The sequence below is a fragment of the Anomaloglossus baeobatrachus genome, chromosome 10 (assembly GCF_048569485.1).
Source record: "Anomaloglossus baeobatrachus isolate aAnoBae1 chromosome 10, aAnoBae1.hap1, whole genome shotgun sequence".
Taxonomy (NCBI): domain Eukaryota; kingdom Metazoa; phylum Chordata; class Amphibia; order Anura; family Aromobatidae; genus Anomaloglossus; species Anomaloglossus baeobatrachus.
Window position 1 is genome coordinate 163,702,423 of NC_134362.1, and position 13,202 is coordinate 163,715,624.

Here is a 13,202-nt window from a genome sequence, read left to right on the forward strand (position 1 = left end):
TGATCTCTCTGCCATATCTGCTGATCACAGCTATACAGCTGTAAACAGCAGATATGCTCATTTTCTGCCTCACCCAGCTCTCGGCCGGGTGAAACCGAAAGTAAGTCGTGTGAGCTACAGGAGTCATCACATGACCCTTTGCTACCATGACAACCACTGGAAATCACATGATCACGTCACTTGACTTCCGGTAGCGGCCGGTGAGTAAATGTTTACCGCCGATACTGTTATAATGGCGCTGTCACATATTGACAGAGCCATTTAAGGGGTTAAACGGCATGGGTAGATAACGATTCTATTCGTGCCTGGCAGGCACATATCTCAGCTGTAAAAATCAGCTGAGATGTGCGTCGATCACTGCCCGCGGTCGTTAAGGGGATACTCACCTCCGGTGCCAGTGATGTCTGAACTCATGTTCCCAGGGCAACAGGACATTGTTATTGTCAGCCCTGTGACCAATCAGTGCTTGCTTCCCTCTCCTCGCCTTCGGACATTTAAGTGAATAAACTTAATTATGGTTAATCACTTAACCATACAAAGACAAGGAGAAGGAAGTCGATGCTGATTGGTTGCGTGACTCGTAAGTCATAACAATGTCACATGTGCCCCGAGGACACAAGCTCTGACATCGCTGGTGACTCGCCCACCCCAGGGCAATGGGACACCCGGTGCCGGGCCGGACTAGTCCGGAGGTAGTCAGTGGTGGCGGGGCCCGGCTCCGTGGCCCTGGTGGGTGTCAGTAGAAGATGTGGCTTGATGAATAAAGTTTGTGTTCGTGATGCCACCTGTGGTCTGCGGCTATTAAGCCGCCGCTGCTGTGTGAGGCCTCCGGGGTGATGATATAGCAGCAATAGTGGTACTGCTCCCCACAGGTGGAGCGGAGCCCCGGGGACACTGTTAGTGCTCGTGAAAGTCTATGGTGTTGTGTGGCTAACACGGTGCAGGGCCGACAGGCAATGAAAGAACCAGGCACAAACAACAGTCTCTTTACCTTTTCCTCTTTTACTTTGGAAACAGTCCAGTCCTGGGAGACCGTTACAGGTGGTGATGGGGATCCGGTCGGCCTGGAAGTACTTGGGGTGATCTTTCTGGCCAGCTGAGTATGAGGCCTACTCCTGTGCTTTTCTTTGTTATGATAGGACCCTGCTTCTCTGAATCCAGCAATGGCCCTCTTTGCTGCTGGGACCGATGGTACATCCCTTTCCCTCTGTATCAGGCTGCGCAGGCCCTCTCTGGTGCTTCTCTGCTGGAGTCCACACCGGGCCCTGATGCTGCAGCTGTACCTTCGGGATGTTTATGGGCCAGGTGCTTGCAGCTCTCCTGCCCTTCGGATTCGGCTACCAGGGAGTATTTTAATCCCTGGTGGCCACAGACTCCGATGTCCGAGTCTCTTCGCTGCCTCTCTGCTACTCCTGCTTCCCTGGGCCAAGCTACTCTAGCTCTAGGCCCCAGATCCACAGGACAGCACACTCTGCGTCTGCTCACTATCACTTCTCTCTACAGACTGAACACTACTTCCTCCCTCAGGTCAGACTTAAGGAATGCTCCCTGGAATCCCAGGTTCAGAGCTCCCCCTGCTGGCCGGAGGGAGAACTGCGTTGGATGTTAAACTTGCTGGCCAGTGGACTTCCCCATTACCTCCAGACTCAGCATTAACCCTTTGGGAGGGCAATGCTGTTGTGGCGACCAGGTCCTGGGGCGCCACACTCCCCCTTAGTTAAATTCAGTACTCCCGGACTGTAGAAAACAAAACAAGACATACATGTTACAACCTTAAACAACTATAAGAGTCCAGTGTGGCTCCCTGCCGGGTGTCCATTACACTGCCCCATGGGGGACCCGCCGCGATAAAACCCCCAACGTAGGCTCTGGGCGTGCGTCAGAGCATTGATGACCCCACTCTATGCACGCCGGACGGGTTTTTCTTAAGGGGTGCTGAGCACACTGGTGCTAACTATGTACAGCTAGGTGTTGGCCACCCATAGTCCAGTGGCCCAATTGTCTATTTTCTCAATCAAAAAAAGAAAAAAATTTTGTACACAACATTACAGACATTTCACATAACTATTTACATTCTAATAAGTACTCTTTCTTTTTACTCTCTATACCTTGGAGGGGGCTGTCCCCGAGTGCTGCGTTGAGACCTGCGTAGTTCTGGTGTTTGTCCCTGACTACTTGGTGTGTCTTCTACCTCAGCACTACAGGTAGGCCTAACCCTGATAGGTAAGCGTGACGATTGCCTAAGTGGTCTAAGAGTCGCCAAGGGTATGACAGGTTCACCACTGACAGGGGGTTGATTCTCCTGTTCCACTGCTGGCGTGTCATCTCGTGTTGGAGCGGACGGTTCTTTAGGTGGATCTGGAACCTCTTCTGTCTCTGGCTCGACCAACTGCGGGAACGTCAACACTGGTACCACTATGGCATTGTTTATTCGGGTCCAAGTTTTGGGGAATTTTCCAAGGATTGTTTGGATCATCTCTTCCTCTTTTTCTGGACTTTGGGGACTTTCTTGTACTTCATCTACTTCTTTTTGGATTCTGCACCGTTCGGGGCATGCTTTCAGGCGGTCTCGAGAAACTGCTTGATAGGTCTTGCCTTCATCTTTGCTTATGAGGCATACCTTACTATTGTCAAAGTTGGAGGGGATAATGGTTTAGGGTTCATTCTCCCACTGATCATCTAATTTATGCGCCCTCCGCTTTTTCTTGAGGACCTGTTCTCCAGGTGCTAAGGGAGTTGCTGGAGCTGTTTGATTGTAATGCTGCTCTTGTCTCGTCCTTGCTTGAGACAGGCTCCTTTCTACGCATTCCTGGACCTTGCGGTACTGCTGTTGTCGCTCTGTATCCCAATCCTCTATCTCCTGAACCGCCTCAGGTGACACAGTCCCCATCTCAAAGTCTACAGGTAACTTGCCAGGTCTTGCTCGCATCAGGTAAGCAGGGCTGCAGTTGGTCGAATTTACCGGGATATGGTTGTACAAGTCTACCAGATCTGGTAACTTCTCTGGCCATTGGTTTCTTTCTTCCAAAGGTAGAGTCTTGAGCATATCAATAACCACATGGTTCATCTTCTTGCACAATCCATTGGTTTGGGGGTGGTACGGTGTGGTTCTGATTTTCTTACAACCATACATGTTACAGAACTCTTGGAACACTTCCGCCTCGAATGCAGGACCTTGATCAGTCAGTACCCTTTCAGGGTAACCGTGAGGTCGACAAAAGTATGCCTGAAATGCTCTAGCTGCTGCTCTGGCTGTCTGGTCCTTCACGGGCACTACTACCAGGAAACGAGAGTAATGGTCCACAATGGTTACTTCTTTATACCCAATTTGAGGTAAGGGCTGAGCATTACTGGCCACAATTGTTAAATCATCATCTGGGCCATGGTCAATGTCTGAATCAGCCCAATATCTTTTGTACAGTTTATAAGGGATGGTTGTTACCTGGGACCCCGTATCCAGGAGGGAATTCAAAGGGATCCCATCCAGCACAATAGGAAGGACCGGTCGTCCTCCCACATACTTGCTGCGGCTGGGGGTTGAGCCGGGCTTCCTTACACCTGGGGGTTGGCTCCTGGCCCCAGGCTCGGCCCATTTAAAGGACAGTGTCGTGCAATGTGGCCCGCCTGGCTGCAGCGGCGGCAGATCGGTTGTCCCGTTGAATCATACCGGTCTGTATCTTTTCCTCGGGTCGGCGGAATCCTCCTCTGTCGCATCCATGGGACGTCATCTGGGCTGGAGGCCAACTCGATGCTTGCAGGTGATGGGGTCACTTGTAGAGACTGCATGGTCTTGGCAAGGGCAGCTACAGTCTTGGTCAGCTCCTGGACCTGCTGTCTGAGCTCTGCAGTGGGATCCTTATCCAGGGACTGCGCCTCAGCCCCTGCAGCGGCTCGTGTTGCAGGCACCACCCCGGGGTACGCGATAGCAAGAGGCCGGAGGGGTACTGGGTCATTCGGTGTAGATTCTCTCAGTACCCGGATGGCCTGGTCCTTAAACTTTGCAAAGTCCAGAGCAGGGTTCTGCAGGACCATGATACGCAGCTGGGTCCTGTGGGCATCTGACAGGAGCCCCTCTATGAACTGCTCAGTTAGGAGTTTGTCTTCTTCACGTACACTCTCTGGGTCCACCTGTTTAACTGCTTTCAGGGCCTCCTGCAAGTTTAGGGCATAGTCCCGTATGCTGTCTGTGGCCCGTTGTTTGCACCCAAAGAATCTCATCTTTATTTCTGCTGCGGTGCGGGTGTCAAAAGTACTCTTTAGCTTGGCCAGTATCTGGGTTGCTGTCCCTTTATCTGTATCAGGCCAGGACTTCACTTCACGCTGGGCCGCGCCGGCTAGCTGCCCCATTAATATGCCCACCTTCTGGCTCTCAGTCAGCGGATACACCCGGAACAAGCTGTGCAGACTTTCTCTGAAGTCGCTCAAGGTATGGGACTCCCCGGAGTACTGTGGCAGCCATTCTGCTCCCGGGATGTACGGCATTGTGATCGGCATTACCGGCGCTACAGCGGGGGCTGGGGCGACGGCGACTGGGATTGCTTCGGCTGGTGCTGCGGCGTCTCGGGCTATGGCAGCCATCTGCCCTCCCTCCGAGTCGGACATCTTCCTCCCCCTTAGTGAACCTTACCAGGCTCCGTTCACTTTTCGAATTCCCTTCTGGGTCGCGCGGGGTTAACAGCGCTCTGCTCTGATGGCGCGCTCCCTTCGCGCTCTTTGTCAGGCACGCCCCCCTTCTTCCTGCGCTCGGCGAGGCTAATGGCGGCGGCAGTTTGCAAACAGTAACACAGTCTTTTAAGCACAGTTTCTGCAGGCGCACAGTACCCGGTGGGACCGGGCACGAAATCCTGTTCGTGACGCCAAGATTGACTCGCCCACCCCAGGGCAATGGGACACCCGGTGCCGGGCCGGACTAGTCCGGAGGTAGTCAGTGGTGGCGGGGCCCGGCTCCGTGGCCCTGGTGGGTGTCAGTAGAAGATGTGGCTTGATGAATAAAGTTTGTGTTCGTGACGCCACCTGTAGTCTGCGGCTATTAAGCCGCCGCTGCTGTGTGAGGCCTCCGGGGTGATGATATAGCAGCAATAGTGGTACGGCTCCCCACCCCACAGGTGGAGCGGAGCCCCGGGGACACTGTTAGTGCTCGTGAAAGTCTATGGTGTTGTGTGGCTAACACGGTGCAGGGCCGACAGGCAATGAAAGAACCAGGCATAAACAACAGTCTCTTTACCTTTTCCTCTTTTACTTTGGAAACAGTCCAGTCCTGGGAGACCGTTACAGGTGGTGATGGGGATCCGGTCGGCCTGGAAGTACTTGGGGTGATCTTTCTGGCCAGCTGAGTATGAGGCCTACTCCTGTGCTTTTCTTTGTTATGATAGGACCCTGCTTCTCTGAATCCAGCAATGGCCCTCTTTGCTGCTGGGACCGATGGTACGTCCCTTTCCCTCTGTAGCAGGCTGCACAGGCCCTCTCTGGTTCTTCTCTGCTGGAGTCCACACCGGGCCCTGATGCTGCAACTGTACCTTCGGGATGTTTATGGGCCAGGTGCTTGCAGCTCTCCTGCCCTTCGGATTCGGCTACCAGGGAGTATTTTAAGCCCTGGTGGCCACAGACTCCGATGTCCGAGTCTCTTCGCTGCCTCTCTGCTACTCCTGCTTCCCTGGGCCAAGCTACTCTAGCTCTAGGCCCCAGATCCACAGGACAGCACACTCTGCGTCTGCTCACTATCACTTCTCTCTACAGACTGAACACTACTTCCTCCCTCAGGTCAGACTTAAGGAATGCTCCCTGGAATCCCAGGTTCAGAGCTCCCCCTGCTGGCCGGAGGGAGAACTGCGTTGGATGTTAAACTTGCTGGCCAGTGGACTTCCCCATTACCTCCAGACTCAGCATTAACCCTTTGGGAGGGCAATGCTGTTGTGGCGACCAGGTCCTGGGGCGCCACACTGGTGCAACAGGAGGCCCTGAATGCAGCACACAGAGAAGGAAGACACAGTGGTGACTAACAATTATATTTATTATTACACAAACTGTAACAGGGCTAATACAGGGTATAGCTATCGCAGGATAATTGATCCCAATCTATTCAGATTACACATACAATGAACATGACACTTGTCTACAAACATCTAGCCCCGGGATAAGCACTTCACCACTAGGCAGTTATCAACTCAAATCAACTATCATCAGGAGATTACGTATGTCGTGGCCACTCTCTATAGTCTCAACAGTACCATACTCTTTAGGCCGCTTTACACGCTACGATTTATCTGACGATCTTAGTAGCGATGTGACACACCCAGATCGTTGTTGCGATTTGCCGAGATCACACATAGGTCATTTATTAGCGGTCACATGTAACGATCTCACAAGTGACGCAAAATCGTTCGGCGATATATTGTTTCACTAAGGCAGTCGTGTGGATGTTGTTCGTCGTTTGCAGGGTGTCAAACGTACCAATATGTCTGCTGCGATCCAAACGACGAACAATATTTTGAAAATGAACGACGTGTTAGCGATCAACGATTTTCAACCTATTTGCAATCGTTCGGAGTCGCACGTAGGTGTCACACGCAACGACGTCGCTAACGATGCCGGATGTGCATCACAGAAACCGTGACCCCGCCAACATATCATCAGATAAATCGTAGCGTGTAACACCGCCTTAAATATGAGACATTATAATTACCGTCCCCGCGTTAGTGAACTGCATGGCCGAGCAGGAAGCAACACCCGGGTCACCCACGGGCAGAAATCTTGACAGGCTATCTGCGGCTTGATCCCATAGTCTGGACTGGGGGTCTTGACAGGTGTCATCTGCAGCTTGACCTCAGAGTCTGGGCTCGGGGTTCTTGACATGCAATGTTTGTGGCTTGAGCTCGTAGTCTGTGCTAGGTGTCTTGACAGGTGACATCTGTGCCTTGTGTATGGCAGGGGGGCTCTGGGCACTCTTGTGGCACATTTCCTGGCTAGGGCTTTCTGGGTGCAGCATTCGGACCACTCAACTCTTCTAGAGAAGAGGCAACCTTTCTGACCCCTGTGTGCGCGACTCTTTGTTTCTTCTTTGGTGCCAAAGCTCCTTTTCCGAGCACCTCTGGGCCTTATATATCCTGCTGCTGAGTTACTGCTCAACTCTGACCTTGTTCTTTCCTGAACAGCTTTCCTTCAGAAACCTGCTGGCTGGATTTTGTTCCCAAGTGATTCTTCTATCCTAAGCTATATATTTGGCCAGCAGAGGGCAGTGGCCCATCACTTGTCCTACTAGGTTGGTCTGACTGAACAAGTTGTTATGCTACCCATCCTACACTGGAACGATGGCAGCACCGGAGGTGGGTAAACGCTTTGTTATTTATATGGGGGCGAACATGGGTAATTAAAAGGGGTTTAGCAAGTAATGGACAATTCCTTTAAGAGGTGCATGCAACGTAATGAATTTGGCTCTTCTTCTCTGTGCTGTGCATCTCTGTCCATCTTGACAAAAATGCTATTCCAGTGCATTGTGCAAAAATGTTACGACTTTTCAATGCCTTTTGCAACAGGCTTTTGCCCCCTTTGTCTTAATTTACATTTTTCCCTTCATCTGTATAGACTTTGGTTGGACCAGTGCAAAGTCTGTACCTAAGGGCACGCTTACAAGAGCGTGAAAAACGGACAAGTGCAATGAGAGAAAATCTCGCATTACACTCTGACCAATATTATATTAGTCAATGAGGGAGAGCAGTTGGTCAGCTTTTCTCGCATCCAGATTCTAGAGGCGAGAAAAATCGCACCATGCTGCGATTTACTGTGAGAGCCATATCACTCGCACCCATTCAAGTGAATGGATGCGAGAGAAACATCAGACTGCACTCGGATGCTTTCCCAGTGCAGTGCGATATACACACAGGCTGACAATGGAGAAGATGGGGGGATTAACCCCTCCCTCTCCTCCGCAGCACCCACCCTCAGCTTCACAGCTGTGACCCAATCGCACGATCGGGTCAAAGTCGCATGACACTCGGCTCATGCTCGCAGCAGAGCCTGAGACGGGGGTGATTAGCATATTGAATCCGATGCTCTCGCATCCGATGCCATACGTTCGTGTGAATCCAGCCTTAAGGTAAGTTGCAAATTGTCTTTTCAGTGAGGAAGTAGAACTCTAGTGCCACCAATTGGAAGTAGCAATAATAAAAGTCAAAAGGGACCCTTTACGAGCCTTGTCATATGACTTAAAATTTATGCCAGATCAGAACCTTAATTTGCAGACATGATGATTTCGGAAGATTGTCCCTCATCAATGCAAAGTATGAGATTTGATCAAGCTGTATGAGAGGCTAAGACGGGGTCTAAAGGGAGGAGACGTTAAGCCGCAATGCTCCTGTGGGAAACATGCAAATTGTCTCTTCAGTGAGGAAGTAGATGAACTTTAGGCTCCAACAGTGCTACCTCCAAAAGGTGGCACTAGAGTCCATATACTTCCTCACTGCAGAGGTAATATGCATTATATATATATACTGTATATATGTATGTATATATATATATATATATATATATATATATATACAGTTAGGTCCAGAAATATTTGGACAGTGACCCAAGTTTTGTTATTTTAGCTGTTTACAAAAACATGTTCAGAAATACAATTATATATATAATATGGGCTGAAAGTGCACACTCCCAGCTGCAATATGAGAGTTTTCACATCCAAATCGGAGAAAGGGTTTAGGAATCATAGCTCTGTAATCCATAGCCTCCTCTTTTTCAAGGGACCAAAAGTAATTGGACAAGGGACTCTAAGGGCTGCAATTAACTCTGAAGGCGTCTCCCTCATTAACCTGTAATCAATAAAGTAGTTAAAAGGTCTGGGGTTGATTACAGGTGTGTGGTTTTGCATTTGAAAGTTGTTGCTGTGACCAGACAACATGCGGTCTAAGGAACTCTCAATTGAGGTGAAGCAGAACATCCTGAGGCTGAAAAAAAAGAAAAAATCCATCAGAGAGATAGCAGACATGCTTGGAGTAGCAAAATCAACAGTCGGGTACATTCTGAGAAAAAAGGAATTGACTGGTGAGCTTGGGAACTCAAAAAGGCCTGGGCGTCCACGGATGACAACAGTGGTGGATGATCGCCGCATACTTTCTTTGGTGAAGAAGAACCCGTTCACAACATCAACTGAAGTCCAGAACACTCTCAGTGAAGTAGGTGTATCTGTCGCTAAGTCAACAGTAAAGAGAAGACTCTATGAAAGCAAATACAAAGGGTTCACATCTAGATGCAAACCATTCATCAATTCCAAAAATAGACAGGCCAGAGTTAAATTTGCTGAAAACACCTCATGAAGCCAGCTCAGTTCTGGAAAAGTATTCTATGGACAGATGAGACCAAGATCAACCTGTACCAGAATGATGGGAAGAAAAAAGTTTGGAGAAGAAAGGGAATGGCACATGATCCAAGGAACACCACATCCTCTGTAAAACATGGTGGAGGCAACGTGATGGCATGGGCATGCATGGCTTTCAATGGCACTGGGTCACTTGTGTTTATTGATGACATAACAGCAGACAAGAGTAGCCGGATGAATTCTGAAATGTACCGGGATATACTTTCAGCCCAGATTCAGCCAAATGCTGCAAAGTTGATCGGACGGCGCTTCATAGAACAGATGGACAATGACCCCAAGCATACAGCCAAAGCTACCCAGGAGTTCATGAGTGCAAAAAAGTGGAACATTCTGCAATGGCCAAGTCAATCACCAGATCTTAACCCAATTGAGCATGCATTTCACTTGCTCAAATCCAGACTTAAGACGGAAAGACCCACAAACAAGCAAGACCTGAAGGCTGCGGCTGTAAAGGCCTGGCAAAGCATTAAGAAGGAGGAAACCCAGCGTTTGGTGATGTCCATGGGTTCCAGACTTAAGGCAGTGATTGCCTCCAAAGGATTCGCAACAAAATATTGAAAATAAAAATATTTTGTTTGGGTTTGGTTTATTTGTCCAATTACTTTTGACCTCCTAAAATGTGGAGTGCTTGTAAAGAAATGTGTACAATTCCTACAATTTCTATCAGATATTTTTGTTCAAACCTTCAAATTAAACGTTACAATCTGCACTTGAATTCTGTTGTAGAGGTTTCATTTCAAATCCAATGTGGTGGCATGCAGAGCCCAACTCGCGAAAATTGTGTCACTGTCCAAATATTTTTGGACCTAACTGTATATATTGTGAGACTGTGACCGGGGTTATCTATGACGGCCGGTATGTCTCGCCTCGGTTGTGCTCACTCCATGATAGAAAGTAACTCCACTACAGGGTTAATGCTGTTTCCCTACAGGCTTAAAGAAGGGTTAAAAGGAAACAGGAACAAGGGCGGGTGTGCCGGGTGTGGGGGAGTGAACAGAACTCCCTGAGTTCTCTGCTGGAGAGGCACATGTATATTGTTATGGACTTTTGTTTGGATTAAAACCGTGTGCTGTGAACCTTAATGCCTGGATCCCGTGTCTTCTGCTGCGCAGCCGACCGTGCTACCTCACATATGGTGGAGAATCGGCGGGCATGCCAGCCCGGTGAGGTGTAGCTTCCATTTCTGGTGACCCGGTAGCACATGTCCTGGATTCGAGCGGCTATACTACAGCCCAAACCCGGTGACGCCATGGAGGACATACTAAAGCAGCTGGCTCAGGCTACTGCACAGCAACAACAGATAAATACACACCTGCTCCGGACGTTGGAACATCAGCAGCAACAGCACCAGCAATCCTTGAAATTGCAGGAACAGAGGCACCAAGAACAGATGGTCCTCCTGGCCAAGTCTATCCGTGCCGGACCGACAGCAACAACCCCGGGACCGGGTGACGACGGCAGCGTCCGGAAAGCGGTGAGACAAGCGTTGCAAAAGATGACCCCGGGGGATGATGTGGAAGCGTTCCTGGCGGTGTTTGAGCGGGTGGCCGAGCGGGAAAAGCTGCCGACCCCCCAGTGGGCTGAGGTATTGTCGCCCTATCTGACGGGGGAACCCCAAAAAGCGTACCTGGACCTCTGTACCGAGGACGCCATTGACTATGTGACCCTGAAAGCCGAAATACTGGCTCGGTTGGGGGTGAATACCTATGTACGGGCTCAGCGAGTAAATCAGTGGTTCTATGAGGAAGCCAAACCCGTACGCTCCCAGGCCTATGACTTGTTGCATCTTGTAAAAAAGTGGTTGCAGCCTGACACTCTGAGCCCGGCGTAAATGGTGGAAAGGGTAGTAGTCGATTGTTTTGTGCGCACTTTACCCGTCACCGTTCAACGGTGGGTAGGACAGGGAGACCCGAGTACCCTTGACCAATTAGTGTCCCTGGTAGAGCGGCATGTGGCTACGCAGGACTTGATACGGGACACTGAGACTTTGCGTACCGCCCGGCGGTCCGACCCCTCCAAGCCTAGGGCCAAGGACCCACCGCTGACAACGGTGCAGGAGTCCCCTACCGTCCCGTCTGAGGCCGCGCCCGCCATTCCTGAGGTCCGGAAGGTTCTGTACCCTAAACGACAACCCGTCAAGGGGGTTTCCGTCCCCATTAGATGTTGGCGGTGCCAGCGGGTGGGACATATGGAAGCCCAGTGTCCACTCACCACGGAGCCCATGGATTGTGGGGTTACCCGGCGGGGTTCAATGTATGCTCAGGTGGTGTGTACCGCTGACCCGGTCTCCCCAGAGACGGAGCCCCACTTGTGCCAAATACTGGTGAATGGATGTCCGGTTACAGGATTGTTGGATTCCGGAAGCTTAGTGACCCTTGTGCGATCAACCCTAAGGGCTAAAGTAAAGGCCACAGGACGTACCGTGGGGGTGGTTTGCATACATGGGGACCGCCGAGACTATCCCACGGGGATTGTCACCATCACAGCACCTTGCGGTCAGGTGCAACATGAGGTGGGACTTCTTAACACTCTTCCTTATGACGTTATCCTAGGAAGGGATCTGCCCTATTTTTGGACTTTATGGAGGGGACCCCCTAAGTCCCCTCAGATATTGATCAGTCCGGGACCTGAGCCCTACAATCCTGAATCCGGGACGCCTGCCGTAGGGGTCACCATGATAGGGACAGAGTGTGAACCCGATAGGTCACCCCTAGAGGTATTGGCAGGAGAGGCTGAGATGGTCGAGCCTATCCCGGAGTTGGAGGCGTCCCCGGATACGTTTGGGACAGCCCAACTCCAGGACCCTACGTTAATACATGCCCGGAGTCGGGTGACAGTAGTTGACGGGGTGGCACAGCTGCCCGGTGCCCAGGTAAGGTACCCCCATTTCGCTCTTAAGCAAGATTTACTCTACCGGGTAGATGAAATACGGGGCGTGGGGGTAGAACAGTTGGTGGTGCCCCAGCCGTATCGCCGGCGGGTCCTCGACTTGGCTCATAAACACCTGATGAGTGGCCACCTAGGGGTCAAGAAAACGCAGGAGCGAATATTGCAAAGGTTCTATTGGCCCGGGGTCTTTGGGGAGGTAAAACGGTTCTGCGAAACCTGCCCGGAGTGTCAGCTTACCGCACCCCTGACCCATTTTCGCAGTCCGTTGGTACCGTTACCCATTATAGAAGTCCCTTTTGAACGGATAGGGATGGATCTGGTGGGGCCCCTCGTAAAGTCCGCTCGAGGGCACCAACACATCCTAGTGATCGTTGACTATGCCACCCGGTATCCCGAGGCGATACCTCTCAGACATACTGCAGCAAAGCTTATAGCTCGGCAGTTGTTTGCTGTGTTCTGCCGGGTGGGGTTGCCCAAGGAGATCCTTACGGATCAGGGGACCCCATTCACGTCTAAAGTGACCAAAGAGCTATGCCGGCTACTCCAGATCAAGCAGTTGCGTACGTCTGTGTATCATCCTCAAACGGACGGTTTAGTCGAGCGTTTCAATAAAACCCTGAAAACCATGCTCAAAAGGGTGATTTCAAAAGACGGGAAAGACTGGGATATGATGCTTCCCTATTTGATGTTTGCCATCCGTGAGGTGCCACAGGCATCCACGGGGTTTTCGCCTTTTGAATTGTTATACGGGCGACATCCCCGGGGATTGTTGGACCTGGCAAAGGAAACATGGGAGCAAGAGCCCACCCCCCATAAAAGTGTGATTGAACACATTTTGGATATGCAGAACCGCATAAGCGCGGTCATGCCAATTGTGAAGGAGCATTTACAGGAGGCTCAGGCCGCGCAAAGCGGCCGCTACAATAGACAAGCCACCGTG